Raw genomic sequence first — 14,903 nt, forward strand, 5'->3', positions numbered from 1 at the left:
CAACAAACACCTTCGGAGATACCTGTAGAGCATCTTTATAATCACCCAGTTATGTTGTGACGTTTGACAGCACACAAGGTATTCCTCTGGTATCCGGGAGTTGCATAATCTCATAGTCAAAGGAATATATATATGACATGAAGAAAGCAATAGCAATAAGACTTAACGATTATTATGCTAAGCTAACGGATGGGTCTTGTCCATCACATCATTCTCCTAATGATGTGATCTCGTTCATCAAATGACAACACGTGTCTATGGTTAGGAAACTTAACCATCTTTGATTAACAAGATAGTCTAGTAGAGCCATACTAGGGACACGGTGTTTTGTCTATGTATCCACACATGTATCAAGTTTCTAGTTAATACAATTCCAGCATGAATAATAAACATTTATCATGATATAAGGAAATATAAAATAACAACTTTATTATTGCCTCTAGGGCATATTTCCTTCAGTCTCCCACTTGCACTAGAGTCAATAATCTAGTTCACATCGCCATGTGATTTAACACCAATAGTTCACATCACCATGTGATTAACACCCACAGTTCACATCGCCATGTGACCAGCACCCAAAGGATTTACTAGAGTCATTAATTTAGTTCACATCGCCATTTGATTAACACCCAAAGAGTACTAAGGTGTGATCATATTTTGCTTGTGAGAGAGGTTTAGTCAACGGGTCTGCCACATTCAGATCTGTATGTATTTTGCAAATTTCTATGTCTACAATACTCTGCACGAAGCTACTCTAGCTAAATGCTCCCACTTTCAATATGTATCCAGATCAAGACTCAGAGTCATCCAGATCGGTGTCAAAGCTTGCATCGAAATAACTCTTTACGACGAACTCTTTATCACCTCCATAACCGAGAAATATTTCCTTAGTCCTCTAAGGATAATTTTGACCGTTGTCCAGTGATCTACTCCTGGATCACTATTGTACCCCTTGCCAAACTCGTGGCAAGGTACACAATAGGTCTGGTACACAACATGGCATACTTTATAGAATCTATGGCTGAGGCATAGGGAATCACTTTCATTCTCTCTATATATTATGTCGTGGTCGGGCTTTGAGTCTTACTCAACTTCACACCTTGCAACACAGGAAAGAACTCTTTCTTTGACTGATCTATTTTGAACTTCTTCAAAATCTTGTCAAGGGATGTGCTTTGTGAAAGTCCTATTAAGCGTCGCGATCTATCCCTATAGATCTTGATGCCCAATATATAAGCAACTTCACCAGGGACTTTCATTGAAAAATTCTTATTCAAGTATTGATACATCTCCAACGTATCTACTTTTCCTAACGCTTTTCCTCTTGTTTTGGACTCTAATTTGCATGATTTGAATGAAACTAACCCCGGACTAATGTTGTTTTTAGCAGAACTACCATGGTGTTGTTTTTGTGCAGAAATAGAAGTTCTCGGAATGGAACGAAACTTTGCGAGGAATTTTTATACAATATATAAGAATTTCTAGAGCCAAGACCTACTGGAGAGGGGCACCTGGGTGGGCACAACCCACCAGGGCACGCCCCCTCTCCTGGCGCGCGTAGGTGGGTTGTCCCCACCTTGTGGCCCCGCAGACCCTGAAACCGACGCTATAAAATCCTATTTTTCTAGAAAAAAATCAGGAAGAAAGAATTATTGCAATCCACGAGACGGAGCCACCGTCACCTCCTATTCTTCATCGGGAGGCCAGATCTGGAGTCCGTTTGGGGCTCTGGAGAGGGGGATCTTCGTTCTTCGTCATCACCAACCCTTCTCCATCGCCAATTCCATGATGATCCCCACGGGGAATGAGTAATTCCTTCTAGGCTCGCTGCTCGGTGAGGAGTTGGATGAGATTCATCATGTAATCGAGTTAGTTTTGTTAGGGCTTGATCCCTAGTATCCACTATGTTCTAAGATTGATGTTGCTATGAATTTGCCATGCTTAATGCTTGTCACTTTGGGCCCGGGTGCCATGATTTCAGATCTGGACCATTTATGTTATCACCATTATATCCATGTTCTAGATTCGATCTTGCAAGTTATAGTCACCTACTACGTGTTATGATCCGGCAACCCTGGAGTGACAGAAACCGGGACTTCTCCCGATGATGACCATAGTTTGAGGAGTTCATGTATTCACCGTGTGTTAATGCTTTGTTCCAGTTCTCTATTAAAAGGAGGCCTTAATATCCCTTAGTTTCCAATATGAACCCCGCTGCCTCGGGAGGTTAGGACAAAAGATGTCATGCAAGTTCTTTCCATAAGCACGTATGACTACTTACAGAATACATGCCTACATTATATTGACGAAATGGAGCTAGTGCCATAGGGCCCTAGGTTATAACTGTCTCATGATGAATATCATCCAACAAGTCACTGATCCAATGCCTACGAATTTATCTTATATTGTTCCTGCTAAGTTACTACTGCTATCATCACTGTTATACTTGCTACAAAATTACTGCTATCACTATTACTGTTGTCACTACTATCAAAATTATCATATTACTTTGCTACGGATTACTTGCTTTAGATAATTAATCTCCTGGCATGGTTGCATTGACAACTCAGCTGCTAATATCTTCAAATATTCTTTGGATCCCCCTTGTGTCGAATCTATAAATTTGGGTTGAATACTCTACCATCGAAAATTGTTGTGACCCCCTACACTTGTGGGTTATCAAGTATCCTTTTATGCTATCCAGAAATTCTACATCATTTCCAATCAATAATATGTCATTCACATATAATATCAAAAATGCTACAGAGCTCCCACACACTTTCTTGTAAATACAGGCTTCATCATAAGTCTGTATAAAACCATATGCTTTGATCACCTTATCAAAGCATATATTCCAACTCCGAGATGCTTGCACCAGTCCACGGATGGATTGTTGGAGTTTTCACACTTTGTTAGCACCTTTAGGATCGACAAAACCTTTTTGGTTGCATCATATACAACTCTTATTTAAGAAATCCATTAAGGAATGCAGTTTTGACATCTATTTGCCAGATTTCATAAAATGCGGCAATTGCTAACATGATTCGGACAGATTTAAGCATCGCTACGAGTGAGAAAGTCTCATCGTAGTCAACTCCTTGAACTTTATCGAAAACCTTTTGCGACAAGTCGAGCTTTGTAGATAGTAACACTACCATCAATGTTTGTCTTCCTCTTGAAGATCCATTTATTCTCAATGGCTTGCCAATCATTGGGCAAGTCCACCAAAGTCCTGATACGTCTCCAACGTATCTATAATTTTTGATTGTTCCATGCTGTTTTATTATCAATCTTGGATGTTTTGTAATCATTTTATAGTCATTTTATATCATTTTTTGGTACTAACCTATTGACATAGTGCCAAGTGCCAGCTTCTGTTTTTTCATGTTTTTTACATTGCAGAAAATCAATATCAATTGGAGTCCAAATACCAAAAAACTTTACGGAGATTTTTTATGGGCTAGAAGGAAGGCAATGGGCCCTGGTTGCACCTGGGGGGTGATACGTCTCCAACGTATCTATAATTTCTGATTGTTCCATGCTATTATATTATCTGTTTTGGATGTTTAATGTTTTTATATTATTTTTGGGACTAACCTACTAACCAAAGGCCCAGTGCAAATTGTTGTTGTTTTGCCTATTTCAGTGTTTCGCAGAAAAGGAATATCAAACGGAATCCAAATGGAATGAAACCTTCGGGAGATTTATTTTTGGACCAAACATGATCCAGGAGACTTGGAGTGGACGTCAAGAAAGAAGCAAGGAGGCCACGAGGCAGGAGGGTGCACCCAGGGGGTAGGCGCGCCCCCCCACCCTCGTGGGCCCCTCGCAGCTCCACCGACCTACTTCTTCCTCCTATATATACCCATACACCCTGATAACATCTAGGAGCACCATGAAACCCTATTTCCACCGCCGCAACCTTCTGTACCTGTGAGATCCCATCTTGGGGCCTTTCTCGGTGCTCCGCTGGAGGGGGAATCGATCACGGAGGGCTTCTACATCAACACCATTGATACGTCTCCAACTTATCTATAATTTTTTATTGTTCCATGCTATTATATTACCCGTTTTGGATGTTTATGGGCTTTATTATACACTTTTATATTATTTTTGGGACTAACCTATTAACCGGAGGCCCAGCCCAAATTGTTGTTTTCTTGCCTATTTCAGTGTTTCGAAGAAAAGGAATATCAAATGGAGTCCAAACGGAATGAAACCTTCGGAGAGTTATTTTTGGAACGGAAGTAACCCAGGAGACTTGGAGTAGACGTCAGGGAAGCTTCAAGGAAGCCACGAGGCAGGGAGGCGCGCCCTACCCCCCTGGTACGCCCCCCACCCTCGTGGGCCCCTCGTGGCTCCCCTGGCCGACTTCTTTCGCCTATATATGTCCATATACCCTAAAAACATCGGGGAGCGGAATAGATCGGTAGTTCCACCGCCAGAAGCTTCCGTAGCCACCGAAAACCAATCTAGACCCGTTCCGGCACCCTGCCGGAGGGGGGAATCCCTCTCCGGTGGCCATCTTCATCATCCTGGCGCTCTCCATGATGAGGAGGGAGTAGTTCACCCTCGGGGCTGAGGGTATGTACCAGTAGCTATGTGTTTGATCTCTCTCTCTCTCGTGTTCTTGAGTTGGCACGATCTTGATGTATCGCGAGCTTTGCTATTATAGTTGGATCTTATGATGTTTCTCCCCCTCTACTCTCTTGTGATGAATTGAGTTTTCCCTTTGAAGTTGTCTTAACGGATTGAGTCTTTAAGGATTTGAGAACACTTGATGTATGTCTTGCATGTGCTTATCTATGGTGACAACGGGATATCACGTGATCCACTTGATGTATATTTTGGTGATCAACTTGCGAGTTTCGTGACCTCGTGAACTTATGCATAGGGGTTGGCACACGTTTTCATCTTGATTCTCCGGTAGAAACTTTGGGGCACTCTTTGAAGTTCTTTGTGTTGGTTGAATAGATGAATCTGAGATTGTGTGATTCATATCGTATAATCATACCCACGGATACTTGAGGTGACATTGGAGTATCTAGGTGACATTAGGGTTTTGGTTGATTTGTGTCTTAAGGTGTTATTCCAGTACGAACTCTTGAATAGATCGATTAGAAAGAATAACTTTGAGGTGGTTTCGTACCCTACAATAATCTGTTCGTTTGTTCTTTGCTATTAGTGAATTTGGAGTGACTCTTTGTTGCATGTTGAGGGATAGTTATATGATCCAATTATGTTATTATTGTTGAGAGAACTTGCACTAGTGAAAGTATGAACGCTAGGCCTTGTTTCCTAGCATTGCAATACTGTTTGTGCTCATATTTATCATTAGTTACCTTGCTGTTTTTATATTTTCAGATTACAAAAACCTATATCTACCATCCATATTGCACTTGTATCACCATCTCTTCGCCGAAGTAGTGCACCTATACAATTTACCATTGTATTGGGTGTGTTGGGGACACAAGAGACTCTTTGTTATTTGGTTGCAGGGTTGTTTGAGAGAGACCATCTTCATCCTACGCCTCCCACGGATTGATAAACCTTAGGTTATCCACTTGAGGGAAATTTGCTACTGTCCTACAAACCTCTGCACTTGGAGGCCCAACAACGTCTACAAGAAGAAGGTTGTGTAGTAGACATCAAGCTCTTTTCTGCCGCTGTTGCCGGGGAGGTTAGCGCTTGAAGGTATATCTTTAGATCTTGCAATCGAATCTTTTTGTTTCTTGTTTTAGCACTAGTTTAGTTTATAAAAGAAAACTACAAAAAAATGGAATTGAGTTTGCCTCATACGCTTCATCTTTTTAATATCTTTCATGAGAATGATGGAAAGGAAAATTGTGCTCAAATGCTAGAAGAAGAAGTCTATAAAATGTTTGGCACTAAATCTATGAATGATGAGCATGATTGCAATGTTGTTAGTATGAACTCCTTGAATACCCATAGTACTAATGATGATTGCACTAGTCATGATGAAAATGTCTCTTATAAGCATGTCAACTTTTGTGGAGTGCATAGAGCTTGCAAGTACACACCAATTAGGGAAAATAGATTTTGCAAGAGGCATAAGTATGTGGAAACTAAGTGGTTGCAAGAGAGGCTAGATGTTTGTGCTGAAAATTTAAAATTTCTTCACCATACTTGTGAACTTTGCAATGAGCATGGTCATTTAAATCTCCGATGCAAATTGTTCCATGATCGTATCGTGTCCAAAAATTGTGATGATTTGATTTCCCTTGCACATCATAATGAACTTAGTTTGCTTTTGGGTTATGACGAAATGAAACGTATAACTAAGCATATTCCAGAATATAACCTTGATAAATTCCTCGATATTGATCTAGAAGAAATTTTTATGTATTGTGCGGTGAATTGCATCGAAAATCCTTATATTGCAAATTACATAAAGAAAAGAAAACAAATAGAGGATGAAGAGAATACTAATGAAAGGGAAGAGGCTTCCCAATATCCTCCTATTATTTCTTATGATGAATCAGGTAACGAGGATGAGCCTTCTATTCAACCAATCTCATCAATAAGGAGCTCCAAAAAGTGTTGGGGAACGTAGCAGAAATTCAAAATTTTCCTACGTGTCACCAAGATCTATCTATGGAGAGACCAGTAACGAGTAGAAAGAGAGTGCATCTACATACCCTTGTAGATCGCTAAGCGGAAGCGTTCAAGTGAACGGGGTTGATGGAGTCGTACTCGTCGTGATTCAGATCACCGATGATCCTAGTGCCGAACGGACGACACCTCCGCGTTCAACACACGTATAGCTCGACGATGTCTCCCACGCCTTGATCCAGCAAGGAGAGAGGGAGAGGTTGAGGAAGACTCCATCTAGCAGCAGCACAACGGCGTGGTGGTGATGGAGGAGCGTGTCAATCCTGCAGGGCTTCGCCAAGCACCTACGGGAGAGGAGGAGGTGTCACGGGAGGGAGGGAGGCGCCAAGGGCTCAGGTATGGATGCCCTCCCTCCCCTCCACTATATATAGGGGCAGGGGAGAGGGGGGAGGCGCAGCCTTGCCCCTTCCTCCAAGGAAGGGGTGCGGCTAAGAGGGGGGGAGGAGTCCATCCTCCCCAAGGCACCTCGGAGGTGCCTTCCCCCTTTAGGACTCTCCCCTTTTTCCTATATCTTGGCGCATGGGCCTCTAGGGGCTGGTGCCCTTGGCCCATGTAGGCCAAGGCGCACCCCCTACAGCCCATGTGGCCCCCCGGGGCAGGTGGCCCCACCCGGTGGGCCCCCGGGACCCTTCCGGTGGTCCCGGTACAATACCGATGACCCCGAAACTTGTCCCGATGGCCGAAACAGGACTTCCTATATATAAATCTTTACCTCCGGACCATTCCGGAACTCCTCGTGACGTCCAGGATCTCATCCGGGACTCCGAACAACATTCGGTAACCACATACAAGCTTCCTTTATAACCCTAGCGTCATCGAACCTTAAGTGTGTAGACCCTACGGGTTCGGGAGACATGTAGACATGACCGAGACGTTCTCCGGTCAATAACCAATAGCGGGATCTGGATACCCATGATGGCTCCCACATGTTCCACGATGATCTCATCGGATGAACCACGATGTCAAGGACTTAATCAATCCCGTATTCAATTCCCTTTGTCTAGCGGTATTGTACTTGCCCGAGATTCGATCGTCGGTATCCTTATACCTTGTTCAATCTCGTTACCGGCAAGTCTCTTTACTCGTTCCGTAACACATCATCCCGTGATCAACTCCTTGGTCACATTGCGCATATGATGATGTCCTACCGAGTGGGCCCAGAGATACCTCTCCGTTTACACGGAGTGACAAATCCCAGTCTCGATCCGCATAAAACAATAGATACTTTCGGAGATACCTGTAGTGGACCTTTATAGTCACCCAGTTACGTTGTGACGTTTGATACACCCAAAGCACTCCTACGGTATCCAGGAGTTACACGCTCTCATGGTCAAAGGAAGAGATACTTGACATTGGCAAAGCTCTAGCAAACGAACTACACGATCTTTGTGCTATGCTTAGGATTGGGTCTTGTCCATCACATCATTCTCCTAATGATGTGATCCCGTTATCAATGACATCCAATGTCCATAGCCAGGAAACCATGACTATCTGTTGATCACAACGAGCTAGTCAACTAGAGGCTCACTAGGGACATATTGTGGTCTATGTATTCACACGTGTATTACGATTTCCGGATAATACAGTTATAGCATGAATAAAAGACTATTATCATGAACAAAGAAATATAATAATAATCAATTTATTATTGCCTCTAGGGCATATTTCCAACAGTCTCCCACTTGCACTAGAGTCAATAATCTAGTTCACATCGCCATGTGATTAACACTCACAGGTCACATCGCCATGTGACTAATACCCAAGAGTTTACTAGAGTCAGTAGTCTAGTTCACATCACTATGTGATTAACACTCAATGAGTTTTATGTTTGATCATGTTGCTTGTGAGAGAGGTTTTAGTCAACGGGTCTGAACCTTTCAGATCCGTGTGTGCTTGACAAATCTTTATGTCATCTCCTAGATGCAGCTACCACGCTCTATTTGGAGCTATTCCAAATAACTGTTCTACTTGGAGCTATTCTAATTGTTGCTCCATTATACGTATCCGGTATCTCTACTCAGAGCTATCCGGATAGGTGTTAAGCTTTCATCGTCGTAACTCTTTACGTCGAACTCTTTATCACCTCCATAACCGAGAAAATTCCTTAGTCCACTAGTTACTAAGGATAACTTTGACCGCTGTCCTGTGATCTATTCATGGATCACTCTTGTACCCCTTGACTGACTCATGGCAAGGCACACTTCAGGTGCGGTACACAGCATAGCATACTGAAGAGCCTACGTCACAAGCATAGGGGACGACCTTCATCCTTTCTCTCTATTCTGCCGTGGTCGAGCTTTAAGTCTTAACTTCGTACCTTACAACTCAGGCAAGAACTCCTTCTTTGACTGGTCCATCTTGAACACCTTCAAGATCATGTCAAGGTATGTGCTCATTTGAAAGTACCATTAAGCGTTTTGATCTATCCTTATAGATCTTGATGCTTAATGCTCAAGTAGCTTAATCCAGGCTTTCCAGAAATTCATTTCTGATCATCAATATGTCAACAACATATACTCATCAGAAATTCTATAGTGCTCCCACTCACTTCTTTGGAAATACAAGTTTCTCATAAACTTTGTATACACCAAAATCTTTGATCATCATCAAAGCATACATTCCAACTCCGAGATGCTCACTCCAGTCCTAAGAAGGATTGCTGGAGCTTTGCATACTTATTAGCATCTTTTGGGATTGACAAAACCTTCCGGTTGTATCACATACAACCTTTCCTCATTAAAATCATCGAGGAAACAATGTTTTGACATCCTATCTGCAAGATTTCATAAATAATGCAGTAATCGCTAATATAATTCCAACAGACTCTTAGCATCGCTACGAGTGAGAAAATCTCATCGTAGTCAACTCCTTGAACTTGTCGGAAAACATCTTAACGACAAGTCGAGCTTTCTTAATGGTGACATTTACCATCATTGTCCGTCTTCCTTTTGAAATCCATCTGTACTCATTTGCCTTACGACCATCGAGCCGTTCTGCCAAAGTCTACACTTTGTTTTCATACATGGATCCTCTCTCGGATTTTATGGCCTCAAGCCATTTATCGGAATCCGGGCCCACCATCGCTTCTCCATAGCTCGTAGGTTCATTGTTGTCTAGCAACATGACTTCCAAGACAGGATTACCGTACCACTCTGAAGTAGTACGCATCCTTGTCACCCTACGAGGTACGGCAGTGATTTGATCCGAAACTTCATGATCAATATCATAAGCTTCTACTTCAATTGGTGTAGGTGCCACGGGAACAACTTCCTGTGCCCTGCTACACACTGGTTGAAGTGATGGTTCAATAACCATATCAAGTCTCCACCATCCTCCCACTCAACTCTTTCGAGAGAAACCTTTCCTCGAGAAAGGACCCGATTCTAGAAACAATTCATATTGCTTTCGGATCTGAATTAGGAGGTATACCCCAACTGTTTTTGGGTTGTCCTATGAAGATGTATTTATCCGCTTTGGGTTCGAGCTTATCGGCCTGAAACTTTTTCACATAAGCGTCGCAGCCCCAAACTTTTAAGAAACGACAATTTAGGTTTCTCTAAACCATAATTCATACGGTGTCATCTCAACGGAATTACGTGGTGCCCTATTTAAAGTGAATGTGGTTGTCTCTAATGTCTAACCCATGAACGATAGTGGTAATTCGATAAGAGACATCATGGTACGCACCATATCCAATAGGGTGCAACTATGATGTTCGGACACACCATCACACTATGGTGTTCCAGGCGGTATTAATTGCGAAACAATTTCCACAATGTCTTAATTGTGTGCCAAAACTCGTAACTCAGATATTCATCTCTATGATCATATCATAGACATTTTATCATCTTGTCACAATGATCTTCTACTTCACTCTAAAATTACTTGAACCATTCAATAATTCAGACTTGTGTTTCATCAAGTAAATATTCTCAACATCTACTCGAATCATCTGTGAAGTAAGAACATAACGATATTCACTACATGCCTCAGCACTCATTGGACTACACACATCAAAATGTGTTACTTCCAACAAGTTGCTATCTTGTTCCATCTTATTGAAAAACGAGGCTTTTCAGTCATCTTGCCTATGTGGTATGATTTGCATATCTCAAGTGATTCAAAATCAATTGAGTCCAAACGGTCCATTTGCATGGAGTTTCTTCATGCATATACACCAATAGACATGGTTCGCATGTCTCACACTTTTCAAAAACGAGTGAGTCCAAAGATCCATCAACATGGAGCTTCTTCATGCGTTTTATACCAATATGACTTACATGGCAGTGCCACAAGCAAGTGGTACTATCATTACTATCTTATATCTTTTGGCATGAAAATGTGTATCACTACGATCAAGATTCAATAAACCATTCCTATAGGTGCAAGAGCACTTATTCAGGTTTAATACTAATCTTGATGGTAGAGGGAGCGTGCGATGTTAGATCATATCAACGTTGGAAACACTTCCAACACATATCGTCATCTCACGTTTAGCTAGTCTCCGTTTATTCCGTAGCTTTTATTTCGAGTTACTAACACTTAGCAACCGAACCGGTATCTAATACCCTGGTGCTACTAGGAGTACTAGTAAAGTACACATCAACACAATGTATATCCAATATACTTCTATCGACCTTGCCAGCCTTCTCATCTACCAAGTATCTAGGGTAATGCTGCTCCAGTGGTTGTTCCCTTATTACAGAAGCACTTAGTCTTGGGTTTGGGTTCAACCTCGGGTTTCTTCATTGGTGCAGCAGCTGATTTGCCGTTTCATGAAGTATCCCTTCTTTCCCTTGCCCTTCTTGAAACTAGTGGTTTCATCAACCATCAACAATTGATGCTCCTTCTTGATTTCTACTTTCGCGATGTCAAACAACGCGAATACCTCAAGGATCATCATATCTATCCCTGATATATTATAGTTCATCACGAAGCTCTAGCAGCTTGGTGGCAATGACTTTGGAGAAACATCACTATCTCATTTGGAAGATCAACTCCCACTTGATTCAAGTGATTGTTGCACTCAGACAATCTGAGCACAAGCTCAACGATTGAGCTTTTCTCCCTTAGTTTGCAGGCTAAGAAAATCGTCAGAGGTCTTATATCTCTTGACATGGGCACGAGCTTGAAATCCCAATTTCAGCCCTCAAAACATCTCATATGTTTCGCGACGTCTCGAAAACGTCTTTGGTGCCTCTACTTAAACCATTTAATTGAACTATCACGTAGTTATCAAAACGTGTATGTCCGATGTTCGCAACATCGACAAACGACGTTGGGGTTCAGCACACTGAGCGGTGCATTAAGGACATAAGCTTTCTACTGATCGCATAATCGCTACTATCAACTTTCAACTATATTTTCTCTAGGAACATATCTAAACAATGGAACTAAAGCGCGAGCTACGACATAATTTGCAAAATCCTTTTGACTATGTTCGGGATAATTAAGTTCAACTTATGAACTCCCACTTAGATAGACATCCCTCTGGTTATCTAAGTGATCACATGATCCGAGTCAACTAGGCCGTGTCCGATCATCACGTGAGACGGACTAGTCATCATCGGTGAACATCTTCATGTTGATCGTATCTACTATACGACTCATGCTCGACCTTTCGGTCTCCGTGTTCCGAGGCCATGTCTGCACATGCTAGGCTCGTCAAGTTAACCCTAAGTGTTTTCGCTGTGTAAAACTGTCTTACACCCGTTGTATGTGAACGTAAGAATCTATCACACCCGATCATCACGTGGTGCTTAGAAGCGACGAACTGTAGCAACGGTGCACAGTTAGGGGAGAACACTTCTTGAAATTTTGTAAGGGATCATCTTATTTACTACCGTCGTCCTAAGTAAACAAGATGCATAAACATGATAAACATCACATGCAATCAAATAGTGACATGATATGGCCAATATCATTTTGCTCCTTTTGATCTTCATCTTCGGGGCTCCATGATCATCATCGTCACCGGCATGACACCATGATCTCCATCATCATGATCTCCATCATCGTGTCTTCATGAAGTTGTCACGCCAACGACTACTTCTACTTCTATGGCTAACGCGTTTAGCAATAAAGTAAAGTAATTTACATGGCGTTCTTCAATGACACGCAGGTCATACAAAAAATAAAGACAACTCCTATGGCTCCTGCCGGTTGTCATACTCATCGACATGCAAGTCGTGAATCCTATTACAAGAACATGATCAATCTCATACATCACATATCATTCATCACATTCTTCTTGGCCATATCACATCACATAGCATACCCTGCAAAAACAAGTTAGACGTCCTCTAATTGTTGTTGCATGTTTTATGTGGCTGCTATGGGTTTCTAGCAAGAACGTTTCTTACCTACGCAAGACCACAACGTGATATGCCAATTGCTATTTACCCTTCATAAGGACCCTTTTCATCGAATCCGTTCCGACTAAAGTGGGAGAGACTGGCACCCGCTAGCCACCTTATGCACCAAGTGCATGTCAATCGGTGGAACCTGTCTCACGTAAGAGTACGTGTAAGGTCGGTCCGGGCCGCTTCATCCCACAATACCGTCGAAACAAGATTGGACTAGTAACGGTAAGCATATTGAACAACATCAACGCCCACAACTACTTTGTGTTCTACTCGTGCAAAGAATCTACGCAATAGACCTAGCTCATGATGCCACTGTTGGGGAACGTAGCAGAAATTCAAAATTTTCCTACGTGTCACCAAGATCTATCTATGGAGAGACCAGCAACGAGTAGAAAGAGAGTGCATCTACATACCCTTGTAGATCACTAAGCGGAAGCGTTCAAGTGAACGGGGTTGATGGAGTCGTACTCGTCGTGATTCAGATCACCGATGATCCTAGTGCCGAACGGACGGCACCTCCGCGTTCAACACACGTACAGCTCGACGATGTCTCCCACGCCTTGATCCAGCAAGGAGAGAGGGAGAGGTTGAGGAAGACTCCATCCAGCAGCAGCACAACGGCGTGGTGGTGATGGAGGAGCGTGTCAATCCTGCAGGGCTTCGCCAAGCACCTACGGGAGAGGAGGAGGTGTCACGGGAGGGAGGGAGGCGCCAAGGGCTCAGGTATGGATGCCCTCCCTCCCCTCCACTATATATAGGGGCAGGGGAGAGGGGGGAGGCGCAGCCTTGCCCCTTCCTCCAAGGAAGGGGTGCGGCTAAGAGGGGGGGAGGAGTCCATCCTCCCCAAGGCACCTCGGAGGTGCCTTCCCCCTTTAGGACTCTCCCCTTTTTCCTATATCTTGGCGCATGGGCCTCTAGGGGCTGGTGCCCTTGGCCCATGTAGGACAAGGCGCACCCCCTACAGCGCATGTGGCCCCCCGGGGCAGGTGGCCCCACCCGGTGGGCCCCCGGGACCCTTCCGGTGGTCCCGGTACAATACCGATGACCCCGAAACTTGTCCCGATGGCCGAAACAGGACTTCCTATATATAAATCTTTACCTCCGGACCATTCCGGAACTCCTCGTGACGTCCAGGATCTCATCCGGGACTCCGAACAACATTCGGTAACCACATACAAGCTTCCTTTATAACCCTAGCGTCATCGAACCTTAAGTGTGTAGACCCTACGGGTTCGGGAGACATGTAGACATGACCGAGACGTTCTCCGGTCAATAACCAACAGCGGGATCTGGATACCCATGATGGCTCCCACATGTTCCATGATGATCTCATCGGATGAACCACGATGTCAAGGACTTAATCAATCCCGTATTCAATTCCCTTTGTCTAGCGGTATTGTACTTGCCCGAGATTCGATCGTCGGTATCCTTATACCTTGTTCAATCTCGTTACCGGCAAGTCTCTTTACTCGTTCCGTAACACATCATCCCGTGATCAACTCCTTGGTCACATTGCGCATATGATGATGTCCTACCGAGTGGGCCCGGAGATACCTCTCCGTTTACACGGAGTGACAAATCCCAGTCTCGATCCGCATAAAACAATAGATACTTTCGGAGATACCTGTAGTGGACCTTTATAGTCACCCAGTTACGTTGTGACGTTTGATACACCCAAAGCACTCCTACGGTATCCAGGAGTTACACGCTCTCATGGTCAAAGGAAGAGATACTTGACATTGGCAAAGCTCTAGCAAACGAACTACATGATCTTTGTGCTATGCTTAGGATTGGGTCTTGTCCATCACATCATTCTCCTAATGATGTGATCCCGTTATCAACGACATCCAATGTCCATAGCCAGGAAACCATGACTATCTGTTGATCACAACGAGCTAGTCAACT

The sequence above is a fragment of the Triticum dicoccoides genome, chromosome 2A (genome assembly GCF_002162155.2).
Source record: "Triticum dicoccoides isolate Atlit2015 ecotype Zavitan chromosome 2A, WEW_v2.0, whole genome shotgun sequence".
Classification (NCBI taxonomy): Eukaryota; Viridiplantae; Streptophyta; class Magnoliopsida; order Poales; family Poaceae; genus Triticum; species Triticum dicoccoides.